The following is a 20,959-nucleotide window of genomic DNA, read 5'->3' on the forward strand; positions in this document are numbered from 1 at the left end:
CCAGGCTATCTACTGCAAACAGCATGGCCCCTAGGTGAAGCCATCTCTTCCCACCCAGCTGGGGCTCACAGGTGCAGTCTTTGTACTGTAGATAACCACACCAGACTCGTTGGCTTCTGTGAACTTATTTTTAAAATGTGTCCTACTGGATTTAGCTATGTTCTTTGTCCCCTAGAAGCAACCCTTCACTACAGAGTTGTCTCCCCCACCCCTTAGAATACAGAGAACTTTAAGCACATGTCTTGACAGAGATTACTATTACTTCTAGAAGAATTTGCCAAGGGTTCTGTTTCTCCACAACCATGAGCTAGGCCAAGGCTGAATTTCCAAAGCTGGCTGGCCCACTGTGTGTTTAGAAGAGTGAGTCGTGCTAGTTAGAATCCCTCGTGTGTTTCTGTGTCGCTTGTGGAAGGATATTCTTGACGTTAGTATAAAGCATTCTCAGCATTGTGAGGAGAGAAAATTCTAGTCCTGTTGTACTTCAGTTTAACTAGATACAGCAGAATCTTTATTCATCATCCGCTCACAGGCTTGCTACACTTCACCATTGTTTCCTACTTTGGGTGCTGATTAGCCAGTTTCTAGACTCTGCCCCGAAAGTGAATCTTGATGCTGTTGTCCTTCCCAAAGGAGTTTCACATAAAGGACAACTCAGTTATCAATTATCATACAGATCTGTTGTCACTCACTCTGTCTGCAGGTGTCTCCAATAACCCTTCCTGTAATCCTTTCAGGAAGAAATATTTTCTCCTTTTAAAAATAGCATTAGCTAAATATAAAAGCACTGATCCCTGCCATTGTTTTGCGTCTTTGAGGGACATTTCCCAACATCCATTGTTTAAATGGTTGTCAGGAGGAATCAAGTGAAACCTAGTGAACGGGGCTGGAGCAGCCCCTTTGCACTGTGCACGCACAGCCTTCCTGGGGAGGATTTGCATCTGATGACGGCCTGGGCTTCTCGTGAAGAATCGCTGTGATCATTTTGAAGTATTTGGTGCCTGTTGCTATATGATCGAGCGAAGATTTTTATGAAAGCCACAAAAAAAAAAATTTTTTTAACCTACCCTCAAAGAAAGGCCAACAAAAATCTAAATGTAAATTGATTTTTTTCCCCCTTTTTAAGCCAGATAGGACTCTGTCAGTATGAAAACTGCCCAGTGGTGTTCTGGGACTCTTAATGGAATCATGTAAACTTAAAATAAACACTATTATGGTAAGCACATAGAATGAAAACTAATTTTCCAAATCAAATACATTATATTCAATTCATTTTCCCCAATCAACCAAATGTTTAAAACCTGTTAGTTATAACAGCAATCTCCTGGAAATTAATTAGAAGCCTATTAGCTCTGCTAGCTGAGGCGGATGACCGGGGTTGCTCCTTACATTTCTAAATAGTCTCTGGAATTAAAGGCAGCAAGGTCAGAATGACAGGCAGCCTCACTCCCCTGTGGCTGGCCCCATACTGGAGCTTCTGGGGTGTGGGTGGACGTGTGGGGGCTGCTTTTCAGAACATGTTGTCTCCTCTATCTCAGTCCTTTAATACATCTTTAAACATTTGGACTAAGAGAACAGCCCTCCTGACCTTGTGTTCCTGAGACCCTGAGTTCTATTTCTTGTACCACCAAAACAAACAAAAAGGGGGGGGGCACTTAACAATAACAACAGAAATTTGAGAATTAGCCGTCAGATAAACAATTCAGGTCAGAGATTATTCAGGTCAGAGACTATTGCCCTTCAACAGTAGCATCCACTGCCTTGCATGGACCTCTGAGGTGGTTGCAATTTTCCTCAGGTCTTGTTTACCTGCTCATCCCCTGAGCCAGTTTACTAGGTCCCCTGAAGGGTTTCCTTAGCTTCTTTCAAAATTGACCTTAGTGGCAAACTTCCTGTGTGCCTTTGTTCTTAATGTCATTAGCAAACCCTACTGCTGACATCAGGAGGCTCTGGGTCTTGATGTCTTTCATCGGATCCTGAAGGTAATTAGAGCTCCTCCTATGTACAGGTAATTTCCCAGGATGCTCCTGTGCTCAGTTTAGCTAAAACAGTTGAGATCAGATGGAGCTGGAGATGAGGCAGTACCTACAGATGTTTAAGGAAGTGAGCATCACCCAGCACTCTCTAGCTCGAGTGAATGTGGCAGTGTGTGTGCCCACACGTAGAGTGAAAATCCAAGTCCACGTTTGAAGTGCTAGAAAGCTAAGCAAGATTCCAATAGAGACTGCCTGGCTCATAGTTCTTCCTATAAAGGATGTGCATATGCACATGCTTTTCTGGATAATAAGATCGGAGAGCTGCAGAAGTAAATGATGTAATTAGAGCCATTCCTGTGAGCTGTGTAACCCTGGGTGCCTCATGACCTTTTCTGGTGATGGCAGATCAGTTGGTCAGTTCAGAACTTGAGTTTCCAACTGAGTGTGATCCTGAGGAGTCCAGGGGACGGGCCTGAGGACTGGGCCCTTCGTTTGTGTCGGGGTGCCTAGAGTCCCTGTGCTCTGAAGAAACGAGTCAGAAGTCTGGACAGAGATCTGCCATGCCACCGATGGGATGACCAAGCGGAGGAAATTCTACGTAAACTGTGACCAAAGTTCCTGGCCACATAGAAGTCTAATTTTGTCCCTTGGGCCTCAACAAAAGATTGGATTTATGTGGACATGGGCGAGGTTTTGTTTTAAAGTATTGGCTATTGGTGTTTATAGTGATGAGACACAATGTGATGGCACAGCCAGTTTTCAAAGTTTGCGTCTCTGCTGCCATTCATCATTGTGAGAAGTATGAATGGAACAGGGTGAGAAGAGGAGTCTGGGAGACTGGGCTCTTGGGGTACACATGTGGATTATCAGTGACTGGACAGACACACTTTTAGCTGACAAGCTGTTGCCAGGGTTAGAACAGAACTGAAGGGTGTTTTGAATAAAGTATAAATACATAATTGGAAATAACAGCTACTTATTGGAAATAAAGTTATATTGGAGTTTCCTGACTGGCAGCATCTCTCTGGCGTAAAAAGTGTTGTTCAAATGTGTGTCGTTTCTTTACTTTTTCAAGAAATTGCAACCACTTTGAGTATAAAGAGGATTTCTTAAGCCAAGTCCTCCATCAAGACAGAATAGTTTACTGTAAGTTAAAGCTAGATGGTGTTTCAGAAATAGGAGTTAAAATATCAGTGCCACCTGATCCTCTGCCCCTCAGATATGAGAAATCAGAAGAGACAACAGTCTTGGAGCAGGGATTGACCTTTGGAAGATGATTGTATTGGTGAGCTAGCCGTGTGTGTGTGTGTGTGTGTGTGTGTGTGTGTGTGTGTACATGTACTCAGATAGATAGATAGATAGACAGACAGACAGACAGACAAGGTAAAACTTGTAGTTTTAACTCTGATTTTTTATTATTAGCACAAATTTCAGTAGCATTAATTTAGTTTGTTTTCTTTTTTAATACACATTTTGTCTTCCTGCGTGTTTGTTCTCTCAAGCATCCCATGTAGTAGTGAGAGGACAGCCTGTGGGAACCATTTCTATTCTTCTACCATGCAGTTCCTGGGGACCAGATTTGGGTCGTCACGCTTGGTGACAAGTGCCTTTACCCTCGGAGTCCTCTCACCACCAGCCCGCCGCCCTACGTTTTCTAATAGATGCCAATAGATGCCATTAATAGAACTTTAGTACCATTTTAATTAAAATAGTTAGAACTCATTATTTTTATTAATAACTTTAATAAAATAAATAATTTTTAATATTTGATGGGAGGATGCTGTGTGACTTTATTTGTAACTAGATATTTCACAATATATCTTGGCTTTTTCCCAAAAGGAAAAAATTTTTTTTAATATAAGCCTATGACTTGGGGATGAACTATTTCCCATTCCTGTAGGCTGACCACCCCCCCAAACCCCCTAGCCCTAACACTTAGTTTCAGAGAGGGACAGGGGATGAGTGGGATGGTGGTGTGTGAGTGTGGGTGTAGGTGTGGAGGTGTGTGTGCGTGCATGTTCTTCACTTAGCAGATAGTAGCTGTTTCTGTGAAGTTGGGTAAGATGGCCAGTCTCACCCAGGTCAGGGAAGCAGTTTAGGTAAGGTGAAGCTTCCATGTTTAAAGAGAAAACCAAACAAAGTCGACACAAGAGAACATTGATGTTGTGGGAGCCACAGGAAAGCAGGCGTGTTAAATGTCAAGGTGTGGAGCCCTCATGCAGGATGGTGATGGTGGAGCACAGCATGTAAGCAGTTGAGTATAGTTAGGAGAGGGTCCTGTTTGGAATTCAGGGGCTGGGCCCTTGAGCATTTTAGTCTTTGTGGAGGGATGGCCGGAAGAATAAGAGGTGTGTTACAGGGAAAGGTCATGTGACCTGTGAAAGTCAGGTGTGTGGGGTGGGTTGGCAGGCTGCCTCCTTCCTCCCAAAAATGGGATCAGAGAGGATGGCCTGAATCCAGCAGGGAGCAAAGCTTGAAGCCCCTGGGCGCCCCCTCCCCTCGTGAACCCAAATCATTTAAAAACTGATACACAAGTTTGAGGATTCATTTCCCTGAAAGGCCTGCAAACAAGGCAGGGCCATTCCAGCAAAGGAGGTAGACTTGTGAGTGGCATGGAGGGAGGGTGCGCTGCCCAGAGCCCCATAGGACCACTTCCCCTTCACTGAGGAAGATGAAGGAGGGTGGCAGGGAGTCTTCTGATTTTTTTTTTTAAAGGATGCACTGAGTAACAAGTGTGTTGTAACTAAATTTTTGATGATTCTGCTTGGGCTTGACATGTGATAAACTTCAGTCATTTTAATTTTTACCACTCCTCACTAATTTATTCAGATACTTCTTCTCGTTTACTATCTTCTCATGCCCTTAAATGAAATCTCAGTTATTACATGGAGCATTTCCTGATCACAGGAAACCTGCCTGTCACTGGTCCTCTGTTCTGTCTGCTTTGCTGTCTGAGCCCCGTGGGGTGTGGAGCAAACCACCCCTGCCTTCTGAGCACAGCAGACATCTTACCTGATTCCAGCACTTAACTAAGATTTCTCCCCGAACCCAAGAATTTAATAGGTTGCAGTAGATGAATCTCCTCGGTGGATAACAAATTACAGCCTCCTGAGGCCAGCCTCGTAATACCCAGCTCTAGAGCAAGGACTTGAACCCTTTGCTCACAGTATAGTGCCCTGCCCTCTGAGACTCTGTATCCAAATAGATTTATTTTCCTCTGCTTGCCTGGGATTCATGTTATCAAGGGCGTTCTGGTAACTCACCCCCTCGATCTAACTCTTCGAAAGAAACTACCCACCAAATAGTCGTGTGTGTGTGTGTGTGTGTGTGTGTGTGTATTCTGTTTGTACACAATTATCACTTTCTGTGTATTCATCCTTTAAAAGACCAGCAAATGTCTCTTTCCTGTTAGTGATTATATTAGTTCCTTTCTGTGTCGCTTTGACAAAACATGTGACAAGAAGTGACATTGTAGAAGGCAGACTTAGGACTAGGATGCTCACACAGTAGGTCTTTCCACCTCAATTGACCCAGCATATAAACTCCCTTACAGACATGTCCAGCTGACTCTGCATCCTGCTAATTGATGATCAACGTTAACCATCATAGTGACCCATATATTTTTTTGTCTTAAATGGTTTTTTAGATTTTTAAAAACTTTTTTATGCGTCTTAGTGTTTTGCCTATGTGTATGTATGTGTACCTTGTGTGTGGCTGGTGTCTACAGAGGTCAGAGTGTGTCAGACGCCCTTGAATTTGAGTGACATATGGTTGTAAAACACCATGTAGGTTCTGGGAACCAAACTTCAGTCCCCCGCAAGGTGAAGAAGTACTCTTAACCACTGAACCTTTTCTCCAGCCCCTTGACCCATTTCTTTACCAGTGTGTCTGGCAATAAACTCATCACTATGCCCTACTAAAGGGGAGAGATCGTGCCACACAGCCTAGCACTGTGTTGAGCATATCCCACTTGCCCCATTTCATCCAAACCTTGATTTTATTTTATAGTGACAGTATTCCTATTTGTGAAGAAAGGTTTGATGTGTTTAGTTTCAGATAACGGGATTCCACTGCTTTGTGGTATGGGTATGCGTACATGTGTGTGCCCATAAACACCCTCTAGGAGCAATTAAATTGTCTGTATGTGAGCTTTCCACACAACTGTTGCATGGTGAACCATATGCAGACTAATGCTTGTGGCAGGGCTGGGGAGATGGCTCAGTTGGGAGAGAGCTCGCCACACAAGCCTGAGGACTTGCATTCCTATGAAAAGTGAGGCTGGTAATCCCAGGAGTTGGGGGGTGTAACCAGGAGGCTCCCCGGGGCTTGACGGCCAACCAGCTTAGCCCAGTCAAATCCATGTGCCGTAGGTTTAGTGAGAAACTCTTTCTTGAAATAAGGCAGAAAAGGAATTAAGGAAGGTGCCCAACATTAACCTTTCACCCTCACACACAGGCACACGTACATCCGTACGTGCACACATGTTCACACAGACTCTACACACAAATGTTTGTGCTTAGACTGTGTTGGCCTCTCATTGAAAAGGATCTACACTGTAGCCAGGTTTGTACATTTTATAGTTTTTAGCCCGTCATAGCTCGTGAAGGGTAGCCTGCCCTGGAAGGGACCGTAAAGTCGTGTGTCCATCTCTCTCCTCTGAAGGTGTCATCATTCTCAGCGGATGGGCTTTTCTGTCCCTAACAAGCAGGGCCACCGGCTGCCTTGCACGTACAATGCGCTTGCTTTCTCAAAAGGGTTTCGCCTTTAGGTTTTTCTCTCCTGCTTTTGCTTACCTGAAGAAATCGTAGCAGGTAAGAGACCTCTCCTGCTTCACGCCTGCTCTCCTCAGGACCATGTCAGCACCTCCAGGATGGCCAGCAGGCCGTGCTGCCCGGAGGAGTCCCCTGCTGTATGCTGTTCTCTTATTCCATTTCCATTAGTGTTCAGCAGTGCTGGGGCATCGCTGTGCACAGAGGAAACCTCAGAGTATTGGACACTTTTTTTTTTTTCCTAAGAGACTCTACTTTCCGTGTTCTGGGGCAAGTGAAGAAGAGCAGTGGCATTGCTAACAAGGTCTCTGCCAGTTTGAGTGGAGCCGCAAGTTGAGATATCACCTGCAAAGTCACCGTTGAACAACTGAGTGCCAGCCTTTACCTCTGGTTGTTTCTGTACCTTTGCTAATAAGTGGTCTAGCTGGGGCTTCTGTTTGGGTCACTCAGTGTGCTTTCCTCCTGACTCATGGCTCTCTGTTCCTCTTGCAGAACTAGTCAGTGCTCTGCCTTCCATGGCTGATGCCCTATCCCACAGTCACCTCACGAGTCTTACTAAATGTGTTCACGATGCTCGCCATTGTAACTTGATAATGACACACTTACCACCCAAACTGGTAAAATATAAGGAGTAACTTGACAGGTTGAAAGCTTTGGAAAGACGCAGTAACGGCTTCACTAAGACTTGGTATGGTGGTGCACACGCGTAACCCCAGCCCTTCAGGGGGCCAAGGAGGTAGCTCTCCAAGTTCAAGGCTCTCTTGACTACCTAACTAGACTTTGACCACAAACCCCCAAAATGCTCAAGTAGATATTCTTTTTTTTTCCCCCTGCTTGTACATTAGGTTTAATGGTGTCTTCGTTACTGTGCTGCTGCAGTGGTGAAACTCTGACCAAGGCAATGTGTAGAAGAAAGCATTTAACTGGGGGCTTGCTTACAGTTTGAGAGGGTTAGTCCGTGATCATTGTGGTGGGAAGCATGGCAGCAGGCAGGCAGGCATGGGCTGGAGCAGTAGCTGAGAGCTCCCAACTGATCTGAATGTTGAGGCGGAGAGAGACTGGGCCTGGCATGGGCTTTTGAAACCTCAAAGCCCAACCCCCCCCCCCCCCCAGTGACACACCTCCTCCAACAAGACCACATCTCCTAGTCTGTCCTAAATAGTCCACCAGCTGGGTACCACACATTCAAATATATGAGCCTGTGGGGACCATTCTCACTTAAAACACACAGATGGGAATAGTAAATAGGGGTATATTGGGGGAATACATGAAGACCCTGTACAAAGAGCTTGCCGGGGTCTTATAAGTTGTAGAAAACCCATTATATAGAAGGCTACTCAGAAGGCAGAAGCAGGCAGATCTCTGTGAGTTCAAGGCCACCCTGGTGTACATAGCACGTTCTAGGCCAGGCCTGTACATGTTTTAAAGTAAAGCAAAGCTTCAAGGTTTTGTTATTTCTGAGTTGACCTACAGTCTCTGGTCATAGCTTTTGGGTTTCTTCTGTAGCCTGCCTGGAGGAATTGGACAAAGCTTTGTCCCTGAACCCCAGAAAGTGGAGAAGGCACACGTGACAGGAAGCTCTGGGCATGGGATATTTGCAATGAGACCATGGGATGGGATAATAGCTCAGGGTATTGAGATTAAAACATCAGAGGAGATGAAGATGATGGTTCCAGAGGGGCCAGATCTTGGAGGGACTTGTGTCTCAAGTGCAAGACGTTAACTTTGTAGTGGGGGGCAGCATGCAGGGAGCACTCAAAGGTAGGATTCTGTCAGCACAGACAGGCTGGAGAGGTCACTGATTTGGACATGCCCTCACATGGGCATCTACATAAGAATGCCATGGTTAAGACAAACCCTGTTCCTGACTGGAAAGTCTGCACTGCAGGACAGTCCATCCCACAGGTATATGTCAATCACAAGACTTTTTTAAATAGGTTCTCCTGTATCCCAGGATAGCTTTGAAATCTCTATGTAGCCAAGGATGACCTTGTACTTCTGATCCTCTTGTCTTCAGGTCCCAAGTGCTGGGACTAGGTGGTCCACAGATTACACAATGCTGGGATTCAAACCTAGGGCTTTGTGCATGCTAGGTAGGCAGCTCTACTAACTGAGCTGAATCCTTACCCACAGATCATCCCTGAGGCCACCAGATAGCGTCTTGTTTAGTCACATCATAGTTGCTGGATAAACGGGAGCTGTTCTCAATTCTAGGTGAAGATAGACTGTTTAAAAAGTGAATGCATGCAGCTGGGCAGTGGTGGTGCATGCCTTTAATCCCAGCACTCGGGAGGCAGAGGCAGGCGGATCTCTGTGAGTTCGAGGCCAGCCTGGGCTACAGAGTGAGTTCCAGGAAAAGGCGCAAAGCTACACAGAGAAACCCTGTCTTGAAAAACAAAACAAAAGTGAGTGCACGTATTCTTTTTTGTGTCTTCCTACTTGTGGCCACAGAGCCCTGAAGACCACTTCAGGCAGTGTGTTTGGCTCTTCAGGAAAAGTTTCAAGTTTCAATGGTGTGAGGGTTGAGTGTGCTACTGTGTGACTCTGTAGGTGACAGGGTGGCACTTAGGTAAGTATAAGATTCAGGTATCATGTATGGTAGAGTTGGGAGCCGAGAAACCTCCTTTTCTAACTCACATACTAAGCTCTACCGCTTACCACCTCTGTCCTCACAAAAGGTGAAAGAAGAAACCTACTTCATAATGATTGCAGTAAAGACAAATGGCCATCATTTCAATATAATTGTCTTCCTTTAGTTTAGTTGTGTTTTAGAGGTAAGGTTCCAATATATTGTACAGGGTGGCTCAGAACTCCTGGGCTCAAACGACCTTCCTGTCTCAGACTCTCATGTAGACAGAGTGACAGACAGGTCTTTCCCATCATGTTTAGCTGAACTCCCCCTCCCGGAACACCCCAGGTTCTGGAGATCTAACCCAGAGCTGGGGAACTACTCTACCACTGAGCTACATCTCAGTGGCATTTCAACAAAATTTGTCAAATTATGAAGAATATGCTTTTTAAAATCCAGCATTATTTCCAAGTGAGAGAAATAGTTTGATAATGGTAACCATCTCATTTTCCGTGTGTTCCATTACGATAACTATCTGACACACACCAAACCCCTGAGTACCACCATGTGATTTTGTATCCCAGATGTTGGGTTTGTTGGCTCTGATGATTTTAATGGCTACTTTCCATTCAGTACCACACTACCGGGATCCATTGTTTTCAGAATAGACCATTGAGCAGTAAATATTTCCTATTAATCTAATTTCCATACTATTTCTGAAGCTTCTGTGGTTCCCAGTAGCATCGAGTAATGCGTCTCACTTATCTGGAATTCTAGCAGCTAACATCCTCACTTCCAGGGGTCTTCCTACTAACAAAACAATTGGAAATGAAGTTACGAGGCAGGAATAGCAGTTGGCATTTTAGTGGGGTTTTGGAGGGGTGGGGGATTTTTCTGAGGGTGCAAACTTGCATGCAGCTGCCTTCTGCAAAATGCTGTCGCCGATTTGGGAGAACTGCCTTGCAAAACCTTTCTTCTTCCCCACCTCACACCCCTCATCCAAAAAAAAAAAAGGCCAGCAGCTTGACTGAGCCTAAATAACTGACTTTTCATATCCTTTCATGGCACACAATGGGCCAATCCTAGGCTACTTGAGCCACCAATGCAGGCAGCAGTGGGACCACCACTGAACATGTCATCCCCTCCTCCCTGCACACAAAACACATTGACTGCCGCTTTATGAAGTGGAAATGCCAAGCCAAAGGAGATGTGAAGGAGGCATCCTCAGTCACTTCTTTCTGGAGGGGGGAGAGGAGGGAGGGGTGAGAAAAGCTGCTGCATCTGGATACGGGGAACAAAGCCAGCCTAAGACTTGGGGATAATGGGTTGGGTCGCCGTCCTTTATAGAAGCACAAGGGTGGAACTGCCCGGACTTGTCTCGGTCCCACTGACCCTTGCATGGCTTTGTGTGGGGATGTCAGGGAAAGTGTGTACGAAGCACACCGAACAATGACTTTGTCATTTGGAGATTTCTACGGTTTGTTCACCCCTGCCCCCACTCCCACCTTCAAATCCCCTCAGACAAAGAACAGTGTTAGTTAGGTTGCTTTGCCCTCATTTTCAAAGCTCTCTGTCTTTAAGAGTAAACTCATCCATTTTAACCGAATCAACGGTGTTTTTCATGCTTTCAGAAACCAACAAAAGAGTTTTTACTCGGTGCGTTGGCAAGGAGGGAATCATCTGGGAAAGTGCCAGCCTCAGAGATAATGCTGGTGCCAGCTGCCTGGTTGAAGTGGGTTCCCTGGTTGTAGAGAACTGAGTTGACCGTCGAAGCTACTGGAAATATTGACCGACTCTTGACCCGGGGGTGGTAGGATTCACACAGCCCCACGCCTGCTATTCCTGGACCTTTCTTTTCTGAACGAAAGAGGAGATGGCTGGGTTTTGCCAGTCAGATGGTTCACACTCTTGGTAGTGTGATGGCAATCCCTAGGGATCCTCACAGGCTTGTAGGTTGGCAATTGATGTTCCAATTTGTCCCAGCATGTGAGCTCTAGTGATAACAGTCATAGTTTAATAAAAAGGTAATCAAGACCTAAAGAACAAAACACTAAAGGGTCTGTCTCATTCTTATCAAGCCTGGTGGTATTCTACAAGAGCACAGAACTTTGCACCCCGGTGTGGCTGGACAGTGTGTGTGGTCAACTCTCCTCTTGGGGTCTTACACCCTCAGCCATCCTAGACAACCGTGAAGTGTGGAGAGGAAAATGGCAACATGTTTACTTACATGGAGGCCTTACAGGTCTCCATGTCCTGCTGTTCTTGCTTGTATTAGTATTTGTCTATTTTTCTGGTGAATTCTCACAATAAGATGAATAAGAAAAGGCTAGCTAGTGAACTTGCTTCCGTTTTATTAAAACCATACTTTCTGTTTTATAATCTTTTATACTTACTTATTGAATGTGTGTCCGTGCTCCAGTGCATTGGCCAGAGGACTCCCAGGAGTCAGCTCTCCCCTCTACCGTATGTGTCCCAAGATTTAACTCGGCGGGGTTGGCAGCGTACACCTCACCACATGAGCTGCCTCACTGGCCCTAGCACTTTCCATTTGATGTATAATGTGTCTTTTTAATTCGATCTGGAACATAGTTCACCATCATGAATACTGTCTTCTAGCTTCTCCTGATTCAGAATTTCATCACTTGCTTGTCTTTCCCAGTCCTCTCTCTGGCTTCTGATGGGTGTTTGCTGGGTGTCTGAAATCAGTCTTGAAGCAGATGGTACAGCTTCTGCCTGGGGTGCAAGATTCAGACTCAGAGAATTATCTCCCAGGGCTCAGGAGCTATGTTTATTTGGAGACACACATTGATTTTTTTAGTCTTCAAACTGGATCCCCTTCCTCACTCTAGATGCAACCAAAATAAATCATTCTTGGCCCTGTGACTGTGCGTTTCCCAGCACATTCCCACGCATACTTGGGAATGGAATTCTGGTGGTGTCAGTTTCTTTCTGACCCTGCCAGTATTCTTACCTAGATGTTGTTTGCCTACAATAAAATAAGCATTCCCCTTTAGCTCACAGGTTTTAATAGTCATGTGTGTCTCTATAACCCCACCTCCTAGGAGAGTAGAGAGTTCCCGGCACCCCGTACAATTTTGTTCATCCCTCTGTAACCGGCATCTAATCCCACACCACCCTTGGGGTTCGGACAGCACACATTAGTTTTCCTGTTCTTGTGCTAGAGACATGGAATCAGTGCAGTGGGTAGATTTCTGTGGCTGAATTACTTTGCTATCAAGTTCTTCGTTCGTTGAGTGGTTCAGTGATTAATTTAGTTCATTCATTCATTCTCTCTATCCCATCTGTCTTCTTCCCACCCTCTCCCCCGAGTTATATCCCTATGTTGGAAGATAACACATCTTATTCATCTGTTGATTGATGGACGTTTGGGTTGTTGTCAAGTTTTAAGGGCAGCTCTTCTTGTATCAGTATTTATGGGCACATATATTCTCATTCCTTTGAGATAAAATGCCTTGAGTGGAATTTCTGTGTTATCAGGTAGGTATATGTTTCCTAAAAAAAAAATAAGAAAAAGAAAAAACTACCAAGAAGTTCTCAAAATGGTTGTGCCATTCTGCTCACCGGCCAGTAATACATGGGGACTTCGGCTGCTCTGCCTTTGGTGCTCATAGTGTTTAGTGTTGCCAGGTGTTTTGATTTTAGCCTTTATGGTAGGCATGGCCGATCTCACGAGGTAATTTTACCTCGTGATGATTAATGATACTGAGCTTTTTTGTACACATTTATTGGCCACTTAGAGCTTTTTGTGTGTGAAATTTTGGGGCTCAAATCTCTTGCTTATTTTTCATAAACTTATTCTTAAAATCTTGTTGTGGTTAATTTATTGGAATATTGTGTGTATTTAATTCTAATAATTTACTGTTTTCTAATTTGTGATTTTCTTTTTTATTTTTTTAACAATATCTTTGGGGCAGTGGGCTTTAATTTTGATGAAGTCTAATAATAACCTCTCTTCTTTTTAGTGTATTTCGTGGTTATTTTTTGTGTATGTCCTAAGACATCTTTGCATGTGGTAAGGAGTATGAAGAGCCTTTGTTTTTATGTGTGTGTTTATGTCTGTGCTCACATTCATGTGGGTGTGCATCCATGTGTGTCAGCATGAATATGGAGGCCAGAGTGGATGTTGAATGTCTTCTTCAGTCACTACCACCCCTCTTTGGCATAAGTGTTCGTGTAGTGTGCATGTGTGTGTATTCAGATGTGTGTACATGTGTGCATGTGTGTGCGCACATGCACATGGAGACCAGAGGCTGATGTCAGGTGCCTCCTTTGATTGCTCTCTGCCTTATGCGTTGAGAAAGAGTCTGTCAACTGAACCCAGAATGCACCTCCTCAGCTGGTCTAGCTAGCCACCTTCTCCTGGGGATTTCCTGTGTCAAACCCCCAGCATGCTAGAATTGCAGGCTGACTGCCACACACACCTAGCGTTTACATGGGGATCCAAACTGCAGCCTGCATAGCACATTCTGTGCACCGTGAGCCTCGAGCTCAGCACTTCAGCTAGACTGGCTGGCCAGAAGGTCCCTCAGCCAATCCTCCTGTCCCGCTCTCCCCGCCACTGAGATTAGATGCACACACCTCTATGGCCAGCTTTTTATGTGGGTTCTGGGGAATTGAACTCACGTCCTTACACTAGCATGGCAGACACCCTACTGCTCTAGCTACCTCTTTGCCTTTGTTTGTTTGTGTGTTTGTTTGCACACAGAGGGCCTCACTGTGTGGTGCTGATTGTCCTGGAACTTGCTGTCCAGACTAAGCTGGCCTCGCCACACGGCTCTGTCTTTCGAGTGCTGGGATTGCAGCTGTGCCGGCCACATCAGCAGGACCTTAATCTTTCTCCTTCGTTTTCAAGAGCTTCGTGTGTCTTGCAGTAGTTTGGGTGTCTGGATAAGCACTCGTTGGTTGAGGTTCATTTCTTCTCTGCCATTCACCCCTGTTGTTGTCGCGATGTCTGGGCGACTGCACTTGAGCCTGTACTGTCTGCACTCCCCCACACCGATCCTTTCACGGCTGCCACAGTGGCCTGGATTCTGATCACTCAGAGAGACTGAAACCTGTCACAGTTGGTGTCCTCTCACTCCGCTCTTCTGTGTTAAGATTGTCTTACGCATTTTCAGTCTTTTAATTTTTCTTTTTTTTTTTTGGTTTTTTGAGACAGGGTTTCTCTGTGTAGCTTTGCGCCTTTTCCTGGATCTTGCTCTGTAGACCAGGCTGGCCTCGAACTCACAGAGATCCGCCTGCCTCTGCCTCCTGAGTGCTGGGATTAAAGGCGTGCGCCACCACCGCCCGGCCAGTCTTTTAATTTTTAAACTTACCTTTTCAGTTTCTTTTTATAAAGTCTTACTTATTTTGGTTAATATTGTCCTTAAGTAATAAATAGATCCAGTCTTTCTGTTGTCAGCATGGACCTGATATGGCGTATCTGTCCACTTATTTAGGTCTCCTTTAACTTTCTCAGACATGTTTTATAATTTTCAGTAGAGACCACTTGTATTCCTTTGGTCACATGTATTCCTGTGTGTGATGTTTTCTGTTTCTGTTTATGAGGTTGTTTTAAGTAGTTTTCAGTTGTTTATTGCTAGCACCTAGAGATAGCAGATTTATATATATTGCTACCATATCATTGATCCTAACTTCACTTTGCATTTTCTACAATTAAAAAAATAATCTTTTGTTGAATGTGGTGATAGATGATACTCACCTTAATCCCAGCATTCAGGAGGCAGAGGCAGGTGGATCTCTGTGAGTTCAAGGTCAGCCTGCTCTATATAGAGAATTATAGTCTAAACCTTGTCTCCAAAATCTCTCTCTCTCTCTGTGTATGTGTGTGTGTGTGTGTGTGTGTGTGTGTGTGTGTGTGTGTGTGTGTGTAATGAGTTTTATTCTACCCTTTTTGATACCTATAACTTTTCTTTACTTATTGCTGTGGCTAGAGCTTCTAACATAGTGCTGAGTAGAATCAATTAGACCACTGGTTCTCAACCTTCCTAACGCTGAGACCCTTTAATACAGCTCATACTGTAGTGCCCCCAAAACCATAAAATTATTTTGTTGCTACTTCACAACTGAAATTTTGCTACTGTTACAAATTGTAATGTAAATATCTGATATGCAGGATATCTGATATGTGACCCCTGTGAAAGGATCATTTAACCCCCAAGCAGGATTAGACCTTTTTTACACTCTTAGAGGGATTTTTCAGTGGTTTTTAATTGATAGGGATGTTAGTTATAGTTGTATATTGTGGTGGGGGGTTGTTTTGTGTTGAAATAGATACCTGTTGTCAGACTGGGAAAGACTCATTTCTTATTTGATAAAAGTATAAAATCTTTTAAATCATGAATAGGTGTTGAATTTTGAGTTTCTTCCGATAATCATGGCAGTTCTCCTTACTCTAGAAACCACACAGGTACATCATGGCTTAACTTAACCTTGTGTCTGTTGTTCAGCGAAGACCTGGGTTTATACTTTGCATCTCTTGTAATATTTTGTAACCATGTGGTGTTAGAGTCATACTGACCTCATAAAAAGAAAAGAGTTAGCAAGGGACTTCTGCTTTGTCATAGTTTTATGTGTCAACTTGGCTGGATCAAGGTTCCCAGTCCAAATCATTTACTCAAACAGAAACCAAGGTGTTGGTTGAAAGGTATTTTGAGAATATGATTAGTGCTTATAATTGGTTGGCTTCACGTAAAGGAGATCATATCAGGTCGTCTTAACCAACTTGATTCTAGGGATTAAAAGCCTTAAGAGCATAGGCAGAAGAACCCTGGCTGTGGATAACAAGTTAGGCAGGGTCTCACTATGTAGATCTGGCTGTCCTGAACTCACTATGTAGACCTGGCTGGCCTGGAACTCACAGAGGTCCACCTGCCTCAGCCTTCTGAGTGCTGGGATTAAAGGACTGTACCACTATGCCCAGCTGTCAACTCTCTTTTCTAAAAGAGAACCAACAAGAATTTAATAACAATGGCATTTTTTCCTTTCTGACTTATTTCGTAGACTTCACCAGTGAAGCAATCTAAACCCAGGACTTAGACTAGTCACAAAATTCCTTTCAAACTATGAATTCTGATTCTCAAATTGAAATAGAATTACTCAGATTGCTGTTTCTTTTAGCATAACCTTTAGCCACTGTTTCTCAAGGCATTAGGCCTTTACATCAAACATGCTATCCCTGAGCATCTAACCACCCCCTTTTTAATGCCTGTGATGCCTTTTGCAATACATGATCGTGGCAGTTTTCCTTCTGTCTTGATCAGCCTTGAGGCTGACTAATTTCGTTAGTGTCTTGAAAGACCCAAGTTTTGTTTTGTTTCTTTTTTTCCTATCTCATTAAAATTCTACCATTCTCTCCTGCTGTCATTTTTCTATCTTTTTGTTATTGTTTTTATAGCTTCTCACTGTAGCCTCAATTGGCGTGGAGCTTCCGTGTAGATCAAGCTGGTCTCAGACCTGCAGGGCTCCCCCTGTGCCTCCCAGGTGCTGTCCTCAGGCCTGCGCCGCTGTGTCCGGTGTTTTTTTGTTTGGTTTTTTTTTTTTTTCTGTTTCTGTTGTTGCTGCTGCTGATTTGTTTTCGTATCTTCTTTTAAAATACCTGTATTTGTCTTTATCTTATGTGTATGAATGTCTTGCCTACATGTATGTATGCACACCAGTTGTGTTCTTAACCCATGAAGAAGTCAGAAGTAGGTGTCACATGCCCTGGAACTGGAGTTATGAATGGTGGTGAGCCACCCTGTGGGCATTGGGAATTGGACCATGGTCCTCTGAAAGCAGTAAGGTGCTCTTAACCACTGGGCCATCACCCCACCCTCTTTTCTATCTTAAGATCTAGTTTTTGGTATTTAGAGTTCCTTTTTATTTAAAAAAAAAAAAGTGAAAGCTATGCATTTACTTCCAATCGTAGCATTAGGTGCAACTTTCAGATCTTGGTAGTGCCTGATTTTCATCTTCTTTTCAAAGAACTCTCATGTTACCATGTTTTCGTAACGCTGGTGTTATTTAGAGGTGTGCAGTGGGATTTTCTGATGGCTGCCGTGTTTTCGTGTTATTGTTAATTGTTGAAGTCAGTCCAGGTTCCAGTCCCGTGGGCAGCTGGGGGCCTGATAACCTTCCTTCTCCCCGTGACTCTGCTTCCTCCCCCTGCTCTGAAGGAGACGCTCTGGCTCCTTCCATAATGCACACTGCCAGTTCCATGGCGTTTTCTCGCTGCTTTTGCCTATAACTCTCAGCTTTCCAAGGCCCAGTTGTAAGACACCGTGTGAGATGGGTCTAAGGAGAGGAGTGTGGAGGATGATTGGGAGGGGACACAGAAACTGTAGAAGATGAGAAACAAGGCTGAATTTATTTTCAAGGCAAAAGGAATGTTATTTTTTTCTGTGTCATGGCCGTGACATACTTCAGTGTCAATTGGTTAACAGGAACACTTTCTCTCAGGTGTGGGAAGGGATGAAATTTGAGGGGCTCTAAATAACCAAAAACTAGATCTTAAGATAGAAAGTCAAATTCTGTGCTTTGGTCATTGAGGTCTGTGAATACGTACATGCTTTATGGCATGGCAAATTTGGTCATCATTTGATCATCGCAAACTCTTATATTATCGTTGATTTTTGTTGTTGTTGTTAGTTTATTTTATCAATTGTTGAAGTAATTTGTCTAATTTTGTACTGTGGGACTGGGTTTGTCTATTTCTTCTAAAGACTGTCAAATTTTGCTTTCACCTTCTGAAGCTGTTTTTAAGGTTCATATAAATTGATTTGTGTTTATCTCCTGGATAATTTGACCAAGCTTTTTTTTTTTTTTTTTGAAGACTTTTTCTTTTTGTTTTTATGTATATGTGTTTCTGTGGGTGTCTGAGTGCATGTGAGTGCAGGTGTGTGTGGAGGCCAGAAGGGGGCGTCGGATCCCCTGGAGCTGGAGTTGCAGGTGGCTTGTTCCGGTTTCTGGAAACCAAACTCATCCTCTTTGAGAGCAGGAAGTGCTCTAACCCATGAGCCATCTCTCCAGCCCTCTGACCCTTTTTATTTTTATTTTTATTTTTATTTTTTGGATGAAATATTTTCCTTAATGAGTCCTTGAATTAAAAGCTTTGGTGTTCACAGTGGCCGTGACAGTCTTTTTGTCTAGTATGTTTACCATCATATAACTTTATTTTTAACTTGAATTTAAAGTGTAATCCGAAAGTTGAAGGCTTGAGTTTTATAATAAGCATTAACGCTGGAAAAGGTCAAAAGGAAACTCATCCGCAAACAGATTATAACCCACAGGCCATTCTCGTCAGTGCTACAGCTTTGATGTAGAGGACAGAGCTGACAGACCTGTAACACAGGGCCCAGAGCAGCTGTGGGTGTGAAATGGTCACATCAGCCAGATGGCGAATGGACGGAGCGATGTCTGTCTGCAAATTTAAAAGCTTCATCTTAGAGAGGTTTATGTAGAACGTCACATACAAACCGGACATGCCAGTGTGCCATAAAGCTCTGCCTTCTTCACAGAGATGGCTGTTAGCAGAGGTCGGAAGGTACGTGTTAAAGAGGCCACAAAGTGGGTTCTGTAGTGGTAGACATTAGTCCTGGGAACGAGAGCTGACCTCTGGACTCTGAGGCACACAGAGGTGTGTTTGGTGTGTAAGTTGTACCTGTTGATGAAATGCAGGCCCAGTGTTTACGGCGTAGGGGCTTACATGTAAAGCTGTTAGTGTTTCCCCTTTGCTTGGACACATCCTGTAACTGGAGGATGATGCATCGAATCTGATAGGAATTACATGTTTATTTCTTCATACTTTTCAAAGTCTATGTGCTGCTCAAACTTTTAATGCCTCTCTAAGAATCCTGTATTACCCAGCAGCACAATTTGTTGTGGTATTTTTTCCACTCAGAGATCAATTTCTTTTATCTCACATGTTCCCAAAATAGTAGATAAAAGAGTCCCTTTTATGCATACATCAGTAAACAGCTTACTGATCAAAACCCAGCCATCATTTTTTCCCTTGCTAAATCAGAGGGAAATCTTGCCAAAAAGTGAATCCTGGTTTGCTCACTGCACTTGAGACTTATCTCCCACAAAATCAGTAAGAGTGGAAGGCAATCCAGGCAGTGTACATTCATGGCAACTTGGAACAGATTCTGCAGTCTCGCCGACAGCAGAACTCAAAGCTTTCCAGTTGCACTGAGGTGTGAGCAATTTGAGCCTGGTTTTATTTTTAATACGGTAAACAAATAGTAAAAAGTACTGTGTACTGATTAAGTGGTATTATGAGCAGACATATATTTTTACTCTGTACTTAAGACAGGTATGAGACAGAGTTCAAATAAGGAATAGAGTGAGCCAGAAGTGTAGACGGCATGGTGGCCCCCATAAAATTAGACTACATTTTTACCACTGTTTATAGGAAACATACTCTTTGGCACACGCATCCTATAGACCAGCGGCAACAGAACCCCATGGTTTAAAGTAGACTGCATGCAGATGCCTAGGAACATCCCCCAAACTGAAAGCAGTTGGGAAGATAAGTACCAAGAACCTAAACAGGTCCTTGTATTAAAAGTGTTGAAGAAAGTGGTTTTAAAATCTGTGTTGTTAAAATATGATAATCTAAAGGAAACTCTTGCATGTTTTGTTCTAGTTTTATTTACTCACGTTTAGAGGCAGGGTCTTTATAGCCCAGGCTGGCTCGGAAATAACTTTGTAGCTCAGGCTGGCCTTAGATTCACGGAGTTCCTCCTGTCTCAGCCTCTCAAGGGTTGAGGTTACTGCTGAGTGCTACCACACACAGCCTTATAGTAAATCCTTCTGGGGAGATTTTGTGGGGTTTACCACTGTGACGGACAGGTACACAAAATGTAAAAAAGCCACCTTTCATTTTGTGTTCTAAGAGTTTACATATTTGGTAAAATTAAGTTTTCTCCTTCTTCCTTAAATTATTTTGCTTTGGAGGATTAAAGGTAATTTTTCCTACAAAATTTCACATTGTGACTTAAAAAAATATTTGCCCAATTAGCAAGAGTTGGTATACCATGTTGGCAAGCACCTTTGAACTTTTTAGACTTTCGCTCTGTTTCATGAGCTCGTCAGGGTTAGTCTCCATCAGCTGGGGCTGAGGACCAGTCACCATGGAGGAGGTTGGTATAACCATAAAAAAACCCAATGAAGTCTAAGAATACCGAGAAAGGGGAAAAATAATTTTTAAAAAAAGCAGTGTGTTTACATATATTTTCAAGTATGAATCTTTGTGTCATCTCCTCCACCCCCATGTGTGTGTGTGTGTGTGTGTGTGTGTGTGTGTGTGTGTGTGGTGTGTGTATATGTATGTATGTCTGTATGTGTGTGTATGTATATATGTGTGTGTGTATGTATGTATGTCTGTGTGTGTGTGTGTGTGTGTGTGTGTGTGTGTGTGTGTGTGTGTGTGTGTGTATGCACATGTACAGACGAGAAATCCAATCAGGCGACTTCCTCAGTCACTTTCCACCTCTTTTTGAGAGACAGAGTGTCTCACTGAACCTGAAACTTTCACACGGATTAAACAAACCCCAGGAATCCACCGTCTCCACCTGGGTAGCACTGGGATTACAGACTTGCACCAACCACCACACCAAGCTTTTAGCATAGTTGTTGGGGAATCT

The 20,959-nt window shown here is 43.7% G+C and overlaps 1 protein-coding gene across 2 annotated transcripts in view; it reads left to right on the plus strand.

Annotated features, from left to right (window-relative positions):
- Abcc4 (ATP binding cassette subfamily C member 4) overlaps nt 1-20,959 on the plus strand; it is a 229,251-nt gene that overhangs the window by 153,723 nt on the left and 54,569 nt on the right. The gene's annotated exons all lie outside the window — the stretch shown is intronic.

Source organism: Peromyscus californicus, unplaced genomic scaffold, assembly GCF_007827085.1.
Source record: "Peromyscus californicus insignis strain IS unplaced genomic scaffold, ASM782708v3 Scaffold_12__1_contigs__length_115047231, whole genome shotgun sequence".
NCBI lineage: Eukaryota > Metazoa > Chordata > Mammalia > Rodentia > Cricetidae > Peromyscus > Peromyscus californicus.